This window comes from Mytilus californianus, unplaced genomic scaffold, assembly GCF_021869535.1.
Source record: "Mytilus californianus isolate M0D057914Y unplaced genomic scaffold, xbMytCali1.0.p SCAF_4, whole genome shotgun sequence".
In the NCBI taxonomy this organism is placed as follows: Eukaryota; Metazoa; Mollusca; class Bivalvia; order Mytilida; family Mytilidae; genus Mytilus; species Mytilus californianus.
The window spans coordinates 51,075,774-51,088,559 of record NW_026262690.1 but is presented as its reverse complement, the minus strand read 5'-3'; the positions used below and the strand labels follow the sequence as shown (position 1 = coordinate 51,088,559).

The following is a 12,786-nucleotide window of genomic DNA, read 5'->3' as shown; positions in this document are numbered from 1 at the left end:
AATCAAAACTTGATATATACGAAGGCACTTATAAAGCAACACACATTCTTTAATCATGGCGACACATACCAATGTTCTCTGTTTGACAATAGGCTACCTTCCTGTTTTGACTTAATTCTGTATCTCCATTCAGAAGTCTTTTGTTGCTTTCAATATCTATATGCATTAAATTGTTTACATCTAATTGTATATTTTAGAAAACCTTGAGGTTTACAGATGTATTTTATCAACTTTATTGATTTAATGACAGAATTATAAACTTATGGTTCGTAATGTGAATAAATAGAAAACCCAGATTTAGTAAATTTTGTTTCTTTTTACAAAAACAAAGCTTAGGTTTACTTTTCTTGTTACAAATAGATTTGCAAACATTTTTTAAATAGTGATCAAGTTTGTTGGTATGATATTTATTTGTAAATGGTTTTATTTATAATCTATGCTTTTAACTTTTGCACTATTGTGTTTTCATCCTGTAAAAAGGTATATGTTGGGAAAATTTTTATTTCTATCTGTTTGGCGGCTCTTCGTAATTTTTATTCATGTTTTTATCTGGGCTTGAATATCCTGTAAGAAGATTTTAAAGACAGCATTTCTGTAAAAAAAGAACATGAATTGAGAAAAGAGTATTAGTACAAAATACAGAAATAAATACTGGTAAAAATGTTGCAGGAAGAAATACGTAACCACCTCTAAAACTCTACCCGATAAAGTACCCAGTTAGGCATACCCTCACATCCGATATACAGATTTGTTTGGAATGAAATGGAGTTCTTATATTTCTAAGATAAACTATCTAATTTTAATATTAGATTGAATGTAACGGCTGTAACATACATCTATCAAAGAAGTAGTTTCACAAATGGTTAAAATTAGCCTTTACGTTTAAATAATATTTAAATCTGTCCAAAGAACTGCAAATTATTTTACAACGACATAGTTGTCATATAACTATTAATAAATAGTTGAATATACTAATAAATAGTTACCTTCCTAATGAAGGTAAATCCAGAAAACGCGCTTCGGACGCATGAAATTTATTACGTGTTGTTTACAGCACTAGGTCGATACCTCTGCTGGTGGACTATCAGTTCCTAAGGGTAACATCGGCTCAGTAGTCAGTACTTCGGTACTGACATGATTTATAAATAACCTTTCAAAAATTGTCCGTTTATAAATTTTGAAACTATAAAGAAAATAAGGTTTCAACTCCCTCAGGCAAAGCTGACCTTAGATGGATTTGGCTATTATTGTAGGTCATATAGTTCTTCAACTGTTTCGGTTCTGTTACATCCTTGGCTTTCAAATATTCGGCTTTAAGCCTTCCTGATGAAGGTAAATCCAGAAAAAAGCTTCGGACGCACGAAATTTATAACGTGTTGATTTTATTTTTAGTACAAAATAATTTATTTTTCTCACATCACACCCCATAAAAAATTACGAAGTTATGACTCCTAAATTATGCAATATTAATGTTATAACGTCATTTTTGTGCAATTTTTCCAAATCAAACAGTTTTTGGAAAAGGAAACTTTGATCGCAACGCCAGATCCAATAAATGATTATTTCTAGGGATTCAACACAAACCTTGGAAGCTTTTGGTTCGTAGGATGCGACCAGTGTTGTTCTAGAGGAGAGATTTGTTTTACTTAGCAGTAAGGCTTTTGAAAAGAAAAAAGAAAAGAACTGAAGAATCAAATTTTTGATAATGGATGATTAAATCAAAATTCAAGGCCTCATTTTAGTAAAAGTGAACCTTGTCATTTCAGAAATTACCTCGTTTAATAAAAATGGATAAAACCATTTTAATTGTTTTTATGTTAAGGTGTAGGAATGGTGTGGTTTGCTCTTCCAAATTAAAAAAAATTAATATCAGCCTTTTTAATCGCGTTTAGAAGACAATAACATTTTGTTACATGTGGTTGGATCTACTTTAAAAAAGCTATATATTTACTCTTTGAATTAAATTAATAGTAATTTTTATTATTTACATAAATCGTAGGTATATAAATCATCTAATAACATTACCTTTATATAATTAATCAGAATACTTGTTTTAATATTACTTAATATCAAAGGAAAGACTTTTTTTTAATTTTCTTTATTATACAAGTAATTGCATTTTTATCTAACGAACTGAGTGTGTCGGGTTTATAACAAATTGTCAATGACACAGTTCACGAAAGATACAGATGTCCCGAGTCCAACATACGGCCTTTAGAAATATGCATGTGTATGTACAATATGTCAAATTTACAATAGTCCTGAGTGTAGAAACGTTGCAATAGAACTGAGGATACTTTTCAAAATAAAAATTGAAATGAAAATTCGATAATCAATCAAGAGGATTTAAAAAAAATTCAAATATTCTTTATTGTCCCTCGCGGAGGGGGCATTAAGTTTTACCTTTGTCCGTCTGTTCGTCCGTTCATCCAAAAATTAGTTTCCATTCTCGAGTTATGTTTCTTTATAAATGGAAAAATTGCTAAATTTGTCGTTTCCGCACTCTTACTTTAGGTTGCTTCAACCAAATGTTATGAAACTTATACACTATGTTTTTACTACCTAACACAGATCGAGTTTAAATATGGATGGCGCACTTTCACCGTTTTGGAGTTTCGTTCCTTTGTAAATAACTCACACTAACTTTAGTTTGCCTCAACCAAATGTTATGAAACTCTTACACAATGCTTATTACCTTCAAAAACAGATCAAGTTCGAATTTGGCGTCACTTTCACCAATCTCAAGTTATGTCCCTTTGTAAATTGAAAACATTCTGAATTTGCCGTATATTTACCAGTGGGGGCATCTGCGTCACATGAACTCATTCTTCATTGTTTTCCCTTCTCAAGTGACTATAACAGATACCAAAATATAGTGAATGCAAAATTGCACGCAAATAAGTAAAGAAATAAAAAGAACAAAAAACAAAACGACAGAGAGAGAGAGTTTTTTTTAATCTAGTGCGATTCAAATATCATATGACATTGAGCAAACAACATATGATCAATCAAAATAAGCCTTAAAAAGTTATTACAATTTTGCCCTAGCCAACTTTAATCGTTGATTAAACTGGTAGTGGCGACTGTAAAATCCAAGACCTACCTCGGCAAGTTGAAACAGCAATTAACACAGCTTCTTTTTTTATTTAACTCTCAAAAGCGGTAGGCCCTAATGTGTAGTCAAGGTTTTGAAACACCCCCGTAGAGTAAACATCTCGCGTTTTCAATCACCGCACTGATTACGATAAAAAATACCAGGCAGATATATTCAGATTCACACACATATATATTTCTGTAGATTGATATTTCCGCAGTCAAAAAGTATCGCCATCTACTGTGCGACTTGTATTGTATACATATGAAGTATAATTTATGTAGAAAACGTTTGTTAATCTTTTTAATTTCACTTTCAGATAAATTGACGATGTCCTTATAATCAATTGTAATATGTTCCACTGACACTTGGGGTAAGTCACACTGAGTAGATTGTCTGCTTCAATATTTATCTCTATTTTCTTAAATTTTGTTTCACATGTTTTCTTTAGATATAGCAGCAATTAGATGCTGGTGAATGTATAAAAACGCAACAATGTCATGCCAGATTGAAACATGGTTTTCTTTTAAATATTTTAATTCCCATTCGCATGGACATAGTCTAGTATGTTACTACTTAAAAAAACTGTATATCGATAAACCTGTTACTCATGGGGGTTTATCACAACTATCACAGATAGACTCGAAACAGCGATCTAAAATAACAGAATTATTATGATAATTTCGACTGCTTTGAGTTGATCCTTTTGGATTTTATTCTCCAAAACGTTAAATTCTCTGTTTCTCAGCATCTCATCTTATTAAAAAACATACCTTTATTCGGTCATACTTCCCAAAATGTGCATTATCGTCAATCTGGGTTTTATAACCAGTTTTCACAAATTCCGCGTCTTGAAAAAAAATGAAAACAACACGTTGTTAATTTGATGCGTCCGAAACCTCCTTTTTTGACACGAGTTTGTAATGGCTTATGGTGATCCATGAATAACAGTTCCAACTCTCTGAGGCAAAGCTGACATTTGATGAATTTGCTATTCTTTTTATGTCTCTTACGGTCATATTGCATCTCACGTTTCCAGGTCTCATACATCCTTAGCCTTAATATTTTTGTTTTTGAGCGTTCTTGATGAAGGTAAAAATAAAAAAAAAGCTTCGGACGCACTGTTATTTTTTATTCCCTGTTACTTGGTCGATACTACTGCTGGTAGACTTTAAGTATTCGAGGTTATCATAAGCTCCGTAGTCACTACTTCGGTACTGACATGATAAATATTCTTTTTTAAATATCCCGTTGCTAAATAGATGAATTACTTAAAAACTAAGGTTCGAAATCCCTCAGGCAAATTTGACCTTAGATAAATTAGCTATTTTTTCTATGTCCCTTTTATCATATAGCTCCTCACTTTTTCAGGTCCGAATACATGATTGACGTTCAAATTTATGTATTTAAGCTTTTCTGATGAAGGTAAACCCAGAAAAGCGCTTAAGACGGATAATTTATTTAGGGCTATTTTCATCTTTAAAACCATTTTCAAATCTATTTTTTGTTTATCTTTGATAATTCCTCAAAATAAACAATCGTCTTTGGGAGGTTTACTGGTAATATTTTTCTCTTCATGTATTTGTTGATTTGAATTCATTGTAGTGATAAACTCTTTCACTTTTACTTTCACTTACGAACTGAAGGAGTTTATGATAAGGGTGTGAGTGAAAGCAAATTTACACATTAATTAACTCAGGAAAAAATAACACCAATTACTAACAATTCCAATAAAATGCACTAATAAATACGCCTGCGTAAGAATTTATACTCGTGAGGACATAAAACGGGTTTATAAATGTATAAACATTTTTTGCTCACTAATGAAACAACATCTAGCTGAAAGCGTTAGAATCATTAATAGTTATCAAAGGTACCAGGCTTATAATTTGAAACGCCAGACGCGCGTTTCGTCTACATAAGCCAAACAAGAATAAAGTTGAAGAGCATTAAGGACCAACATACCAAAGAGTTGTGCAAATACGGCTAAGGTAATCTATGCCTGGGATAAGAAAATCTTTAGTATTTCGAATAATTCATACTTTTGCAATCAGTAAATTAATAAAAATGACCACATAAGAATGATTAGCCCCTGCAAACTCACGTTTAACATTGTTAAGACCCAAGAAAGAACAGAACAATATATAGTAAGCATGATAGAATAAAACTTAACCAACGTACTGTATTATATTGAAAGATACATTTTTTTGGTAGTTTAGACCCTAAAAAATTTAAAAGATTCAATCATCACCACTTTTAACTGATTTTAAAAGTATATCGAATTTAGTGATTCTATATAGTATTCAAAACGATTGACTGCAAACACATAAATGTTGTATTTTTTTTCTTTTACATATAAATTAGTCAAACTTCATGATCAATTATTCCTTATAGAGAAAATTCTTGTGTTTTGTGCTTTTGAAATCACTCCAGTCATGAATCCTGTTATAAAACAACGAATTACTTAGTATTTGATGTACAATATAGAAAGATAATTACAGTTATAACAGTATGAATATTTGTCGCTATGCTCTTTTGGGTGGCAAAAATAGTATAAAAGTATTATGACATAGATAACAGGATTTCTTGGACATACATAATGAATATTCTGTACTGTTGTTTTTAAGCTCACGAACAAAAAAATAAGAAGATCATAAGTACATATACTTTATGTGCATTTAATCATCAAATGTTTTGTTTGGAAATTTTGCCCTGTGAATAAAAAAACTAATTGAAATTTCTTTTGCGAAAAGGACTTCTGCTCTGTTGCGTAAGATGGTTAACAATAATCATTGAAAAGTTAAAGAACGATAATTGTTATGATATTTTTTTTTAGTTTGTAGAACTATTTAACGTAGGATCAGTCAGAATATTATTTATATGCAGTAATTGATAAGCTAATACTTTAAGATACTGTTTTAGTTGTTTCCGAAGGTAAAAAAAAGCACAAAAACATTGTATCTAAAGTTTTGATAAATGTTCCAATAAAACAACTTTTGGGTATTATCACATATACCATAAATCAAAATTTATTTTTGTATACACGACAGGAAATGGTATTAGAATACTTTAATATTAATGTAAACTGACAAGTTTTTTGGCGACCAGAAACCAGATAACTAATAGTGTGATTTACTTTTCCGCACAATTGTTTGATATTTAAAACAGCTCGTGCTGGTGCGATACTAAAGGGTTAAACTAATGTGAACAAATAAAAACTAATGACTAAAAAATCCCAAACAAGCAAAAAGTAAAATAACAAAAAATACCAAACTCCAAAGAAAGTTCAAAACTGAAAGTCCCTTATCCAATGCCAAAATCAAAAGCTCCAACACATCAAACGAATGGAAATAATATTTATAAATATCTGTGAGCTAGGTTAGGATCAAATAGCATCAACCGTTCAAGTTAATTAAGAATTTAGATTTAAGTACTCCGAAACAACCACAAGTTCACCATAAAAAGGATAAAGGATAAAACGTTTACTTACTTCTATGTATAAGAAAACAAGGTCCACATATACTGTCTAATTGTTTTGATGTTTGATTTTTTTGGGGGAGGAGGTCTTCAAACGAGTATCTTGAGAAAGAAACTCTGAGACCTGCAATTTATAACCTAAAGAATATCACAGTGAAAAGAACATTTAGACTAAATTTCATGACAAACACAACTGAACATAAATAACACAAATTTACGAAGATAGACGAAAAAAAAGTTTAATCACAAAAATACTGAACTCCGAGGAAAATTCAAAGCGGAAAGTCCCTAACCAAATGGCAAAATCAAAAGCACAAACCCATCAAACGAATGGACAACAACTGTCATATTCGTGACTTGGTACAGGCATTTTCTTATGTAGAAAATGGTGGATTGAACCTGGTTTTATAGCGCTAAACCTCTCACTTGTATGAAAGTCGCATCAAATTCCATTATATTGACAACGATACGTGAATAAAACAAACAGACATAAAAGGTAAGATTGTCAAAATAGGGGTACAACAGTCAACACCGTGTCACAATCTTAATCACAACAAAAACAAACAAATATTTAACAAAGAAACACAAAAAAGCATATATCACATTTAACAACCTTGTTCATTGCTTACTTATTTTTGTATTTTAATTATGTTTGCCAAATCAACCCATAAAGGATCGAGGGATTTTAAGCACTGGGACCGAATCGTAATTTTAACATTAACTCTGGCGTAGAACCGTGTATTTGACGCCAGAATGTAAACGTCACACAGGTAGAGATATAGAATAATTTTGTCGTTCAAAGTATGTGAAATATTGCTTCAAGATAAGAACAAACAGTTATAACTGTGTAGAAATGGATACGTTAAACAAATACTAGGACAATTCTTGTTCTATAATAACAGAATAAACTGAAATACAGAAAATGTGTCAACATGTTTGTATGAAGAAAAAGTTCATCAACTGTGGACAGTCAAGTGAGCTCCAATATGTTCGCAAACATGATATGCAAGATAAAATCGGGTTATTTCTGAAAAGGATATAAGTTCGGATAATTTCGAAAAATTGTGCCAAATACTACTCAGGTTATATATGCCTTCGGGTATAAAAACCTTTATATTTCGAGATTCAACTTTTTATAAACAATAAATTTACAGAAAATTAACATATCAATGATATTTCATGTCATCACAAAACTACTGAGCTGGTGATACCTCCTGGAACGAAACGTCCACCAGCAGTGACATCGACCCAGTAGTTGTAAAATCTCATCTAAAATACCAGATTTAAAATTTGGTACGTTAGACGCGTTTTTTGTCTTCGTGGTACTAAAATCAAATCAAATACGAAGTTTAAGAGCATTATAAACTGAAAATTCTGAAAAAAGTTGTGCAATATTCTGTTAGTTTAATCTATGCATGTTGTTCAAATATACAATAAGCAACCTATTGTCGAGTAAATAGCGAAGCAGCGAACATTTGTGTTTTTTATTTTGTGCTTAGCATGATGAGTCACACCCTTTTTACTTTATTTTTATAGTTTGTTATTATGTTTTTGTTACACCACTGTCCCAGGTTATGGGATAAGGGGATTTAGTGAAAAAAAGTTGCAATGATACGCGAAAACTCGTAGAATAGACTAAAACTATATAGTTTTATATTCTATGAAAATATCTTGCAATAAATTAATAGGTATTTCACACAATTTGCATAATATGTTATATTTACCATTATTCTTAAATATAGAGAAGAGATCCGTAAGTGTAAAATTAGTTCTATGTTGAATTCGTTTATTTATAACTACTGTTATTGTTCGTAGTTAACTATATTCTCTCTTCTTTATTTCCTTTTATTTCGTTCACCGAAAGGAATTGATCACCTATTTTAATGCTCCCGCCAACGAAGGCATTAAGTGTCACCCTTGACCGTCCGTCCATCTATTTCTCTGGCTTTCCCTCTTCCCGTCTTTCGTCTTTCCATCCTTCCGTTCTTCCGTCTTTCTGTCCGTCCGTCCCATTTTTGTTGCAAAGCTTGAGCGGGGGCATTTGTTTCCTCAGGCACATTCTTTTTTTATTTTTTCTTGTCATGTTCAACACAACGATCACCATTTGCTTAACAGGAACTTCTTGCCCTTCCTGAGCACTTAAGTTACGCCAGTTTTTAAAGTAAGAGTCTATAAGATGCCTGTACCAAGTCAGGAAATTGACGGTTGTTTTTTCATTCGTTCTGTTGGTTAACAAAGTCTAACGTTTGATTTTGTCAGTTTTAATGGACTTCCCCCTTTTTAAATTTAACTTGGAGTTCGGTATTTTGTTAGACTTTTTTATTGCTATTGCTTTATTTTTCTCTAGTGTGTGCTGTGATATTTTGTAAGATGGGTGTATTGTTTCTATCAATAATATTTTGGTCTATCCTTTGTTGTCAAAACCAAACTTTCAGATGTTTCTACGATTTTTTTATATAGGATTACCGTTTGCACAACACAATGGAAATGAGGTACAGATGTTTGTATGGTTTGCCATGTAGGATTGCACTAGACAATTATAGAGAGCCTCACTTAAAAAAAACACTCCTACTATAACATAAATGAAGCAACACCTACTTTAAGGATTATTTGCAGAACTTATCTTGGTGCTAGATGTATATCAGAACATCAGATATCATCTTGATTTCAAACCGTTTGCACTTCATTTATTAATTTAAGGATCATACGGGCGAATAATATGACACATGAGGCTCTTCACTACACCACAAAGATGTTACCAAATTGAGAAACAGATGTAACAAATATCAGTATGTTTATAGTTAATTGGCGCTGAGCAGATAGGGCTTTTAATTTTTACTGAAGAAATGTCTACATATATTTTGTTCTTCGTCAAAAACCTTATTATATGGAAGTAGCATTTACTGTAATGATTTTCATTTTAGATCCCCAGTCATATCCAATCAATTTAGTTTTGATGTGTTTTCATGACACTGCTGAACGTGAAAAATTATTTAATTTATGTAATATGAATTATTATCAATATTAATGTCCCATGCATTTTGGTAAAGATAAACATAGTTGCATTTAAAAAAAAATTTTTTTTTTTTCTCTTGACAGTTATATAATCTGATATTTTTTTTTATCATGACCTTTCATTTCATGCGTTGCTATAAATGAACACTTTTTCCCCCACGACTTTTGCATATATTTGATATTGCTTTTTTATGATAAAAGAATATTATGATAATTAATATAAACTAAATATGTCATATCATATGTCATTTGGTTTTTTTTTCTTTACCTGACATGATTTTGTAATCACATGTAAACAGAGGGTGTGACTAAGATGAAATAAAATTTTAGCACATTTGTTAGGAGGTCTTATTCAGCTCAAGGCTAAGCATTACTATAAATGGATTGTCAGTCATCGCGAACTGAAAAAGTATGAAAATTTCTTGTAGAATATAACAGTAAGGAATCTAGCTAAAAGATTCCAATGGTGAGAAAGATCATCAAAAGGAATCCCATTACTTTAACTTGCAGTCACTAATTTTTTGATTTTTTTTTGTGATTATTGGGTAAACATAACAGGAAAATATTTTAAGCCAACTGGACACTTTCAAATCGAATAAATATTTTTACAAAAATTCGCCAGAAAAAATACTTGACACCTTGGAAGACAAATAAACCCAATATCATTAAATTTATATAAAAGCAGATAAACAATATATGAGGATGAAAAAGACCCCCAATTAGTACGTTTTCTTGCTTTTTTTATTGGGTAGTATCATATTTTTTAATTTAAAAAAAGCCTTTGACACAAAAGAGAATTTATTATATATTTACTAAAAATGTTCTTGTTTAAAAATCGTTGCTTAATCCGTTAGAATACGTTTAAGTAGATCATTTAGATTATTTAATAAAAAGAAATTCTATTTAAACTTTTGCACTCTTATTTCTTTAATTTTAAAAAGAGAAAATTAAAATTATGTATGAAACATATGAAAAAAATATTTTATTTACTGAAAGTTATTGGTCTAAAAAAATATCCTAAAACAATTCCAGATACTAATGACTAGCATTTTTTTAATGAACAATGATTTTTATTTCTGTCTATATAATCTGTTTAAACTCATTCATAATTCATAACCATATCTTATTCAAAAATTTAAAAAAACGATGGTCTATATTATGGATATCAGATTTTAAATGTGTAAAGATTTAACTCGAGTCCGGATAACTGAAGACATATCCGTCATTTCGAAGGTAAAGTGTTTAGCATTAATAACACCAAAATCATTAATCAAATACATCGTCAATAGATATTTAGAAAGATATTTGTGAAATAAACCTTGTTTTGCAAAGGTTACATGTAGTTCATATTATATTTTTCTCGTAGTTTATAGACAGTTTCATTCAAGTTTTGACCATTTCTAGCAATTGTAATTACCCGATGTTCAAATTTCATAAATACTCTAAGAAGCCGTAAATCAAGTTAAAAAAAGGGAATCGCATAAATTACAAAGAGCGAGATCTAGGGTGTAGACAGGGTATGCGTAGACAGCTATGCATGCATCATAGCAAACACGCTGCAAAGAAAGAATTAGATAAAAGAGTTTTAAAAAACGCCCCCCTCCAAAAAAAAGCAACAAAAAAACAAAATTAAACAAACAAACAAAAAACCCAGGTATTTAACCATTTAAGTTTAAAATTTTGAAGTATTTGAGCATAAAGTTTGTAAATGAATAGACAATAACATTTTTTCTATTTATCATAAACACCAATGTGCAATTTCTTTCGTTTTGTGCGATTCAATTATAATGACATGGTAAAACAGTTAGTGGTCAACATCCTTATAATTTTTTTAATGTAGTTCTCTGAATTGGTACTTTGTTTTCTTGGTGTTATGATCTTTTAATTTTTTTATCTTTGTATTATCAACGTATTTTATGGTCATCAACTAGCTTGTAAAGTGACTGAAGTATATCCCTAACCTTACCAGAATGCTTGTCTTTTTACTAGGGTTAAACTACATGTTGCATTTTAGATATGGTCTTTTTAAAAGCTGATAATTGTAATTGCCCTTCGCCATAATTTATTGGCCATGTTTTACATTTCTAATTGAAATCATTTTTATAGGGTATGTGTTGCTCAATTTATAGTTTTATAAGTAATGTTTTTCTTTTTCTTTTTTCTTAAACAATAGTGTTGTATGTCCATCATCGACTTATATATTATAGCAAAGTATAATTAAAAAAAATAAGATCGAATACAAGGAGCAATGTTCAGTTGAGTAGACTTTGTGGAAGTCTTTTTATTTGTCAGTTTTGAATCAAATTCATGTGTAATGATCTTACACCGTGTTCAATACAGAACTATTAAAATTATTACAAAAGGATGTGGGTTCCAACACGGTCGAATAACAGAAAACAGAAATGATAACTACAATACTAAAAATAAAACACAAATACACACCAAACAAACAAGCAAAAAAAACAATAATTTACACCTAAAAACCAACATAAAATCTTTAAAAATGACTATATTTCTTATTGTTGAAGGACGTACGCTTGCCTTTAATTGCTTACTTTACTTCATTGAACAGTGGTGGAGAGTTGTCCCATTGGCAATCATACCGCATCTCCTTATTTTTATAGTGTCCTTGAATTAAGACACTTTCTAAATCGTCCTTAACTGTTGAGAATGATTGCAACGGAGACTAAAAAATCTGTCAAATGAAAAAAAAAGTTAAGAAAAAACAACAACCCTGTTGAGGCTTATGACTAGACACAGACACTTCCCTATACGGTTTATCTGTTTTTGTTAGTACGAAATCCTCCTGCGATATCGCCATCAGTGAGACATATAAATCGAACGTATTCAATGTGGAACTTTGTGGTGTGGGTTTAACATCCGTGAAACAGTAATCAAGCACTAACAACCATGGGAAGTCGTCAATGAGCGGAGACTAACGGTAATCTGACATCACATCAAGTTCTTAAATGGGCAAATTCACATGAGACAAATAGATTTACAGATGAGGTTCAAGTCAAGATACCTTGATGCAGAAACGTTAACATTAGATGGGCTTAAACTAGTTTTGTAAAAAGTAAGAGGAAGATACCAAGGGGACATTCACAATTAACAAGTCAAAGCGAAACTCACAACGCCATTCTAGCGGTGTGAAATAATGAAAGGTGTATAGAAATCGCACAAGTCCAGGAAACAAAAGA

At 30.9% G+C, this 12,786-nt stretch overlaps 1 long non-coding RNA gene across 1 annotated transcript in view; it reads left to right on the top strand.

The window, feature by feature from the left end:
• LOC127698429 (uncharacterized) overlaps positions 1 to 12,786 on the top strand; it is a 65,688-nt gene that overhangs the window by 38,612 nt on the left and 14,290 nt on the right. Inside the window, exon 2 of the long non-coding RNA XR_007980828.1 lies at positions 3,414 to 3,467. This is a non-coding gene — a long non-coding RNA (uncharacterized LOC127698429). The remainder of the gene's footprint in view (positions 1 to 3,413; positions 3,468 to 12,786) is intronic.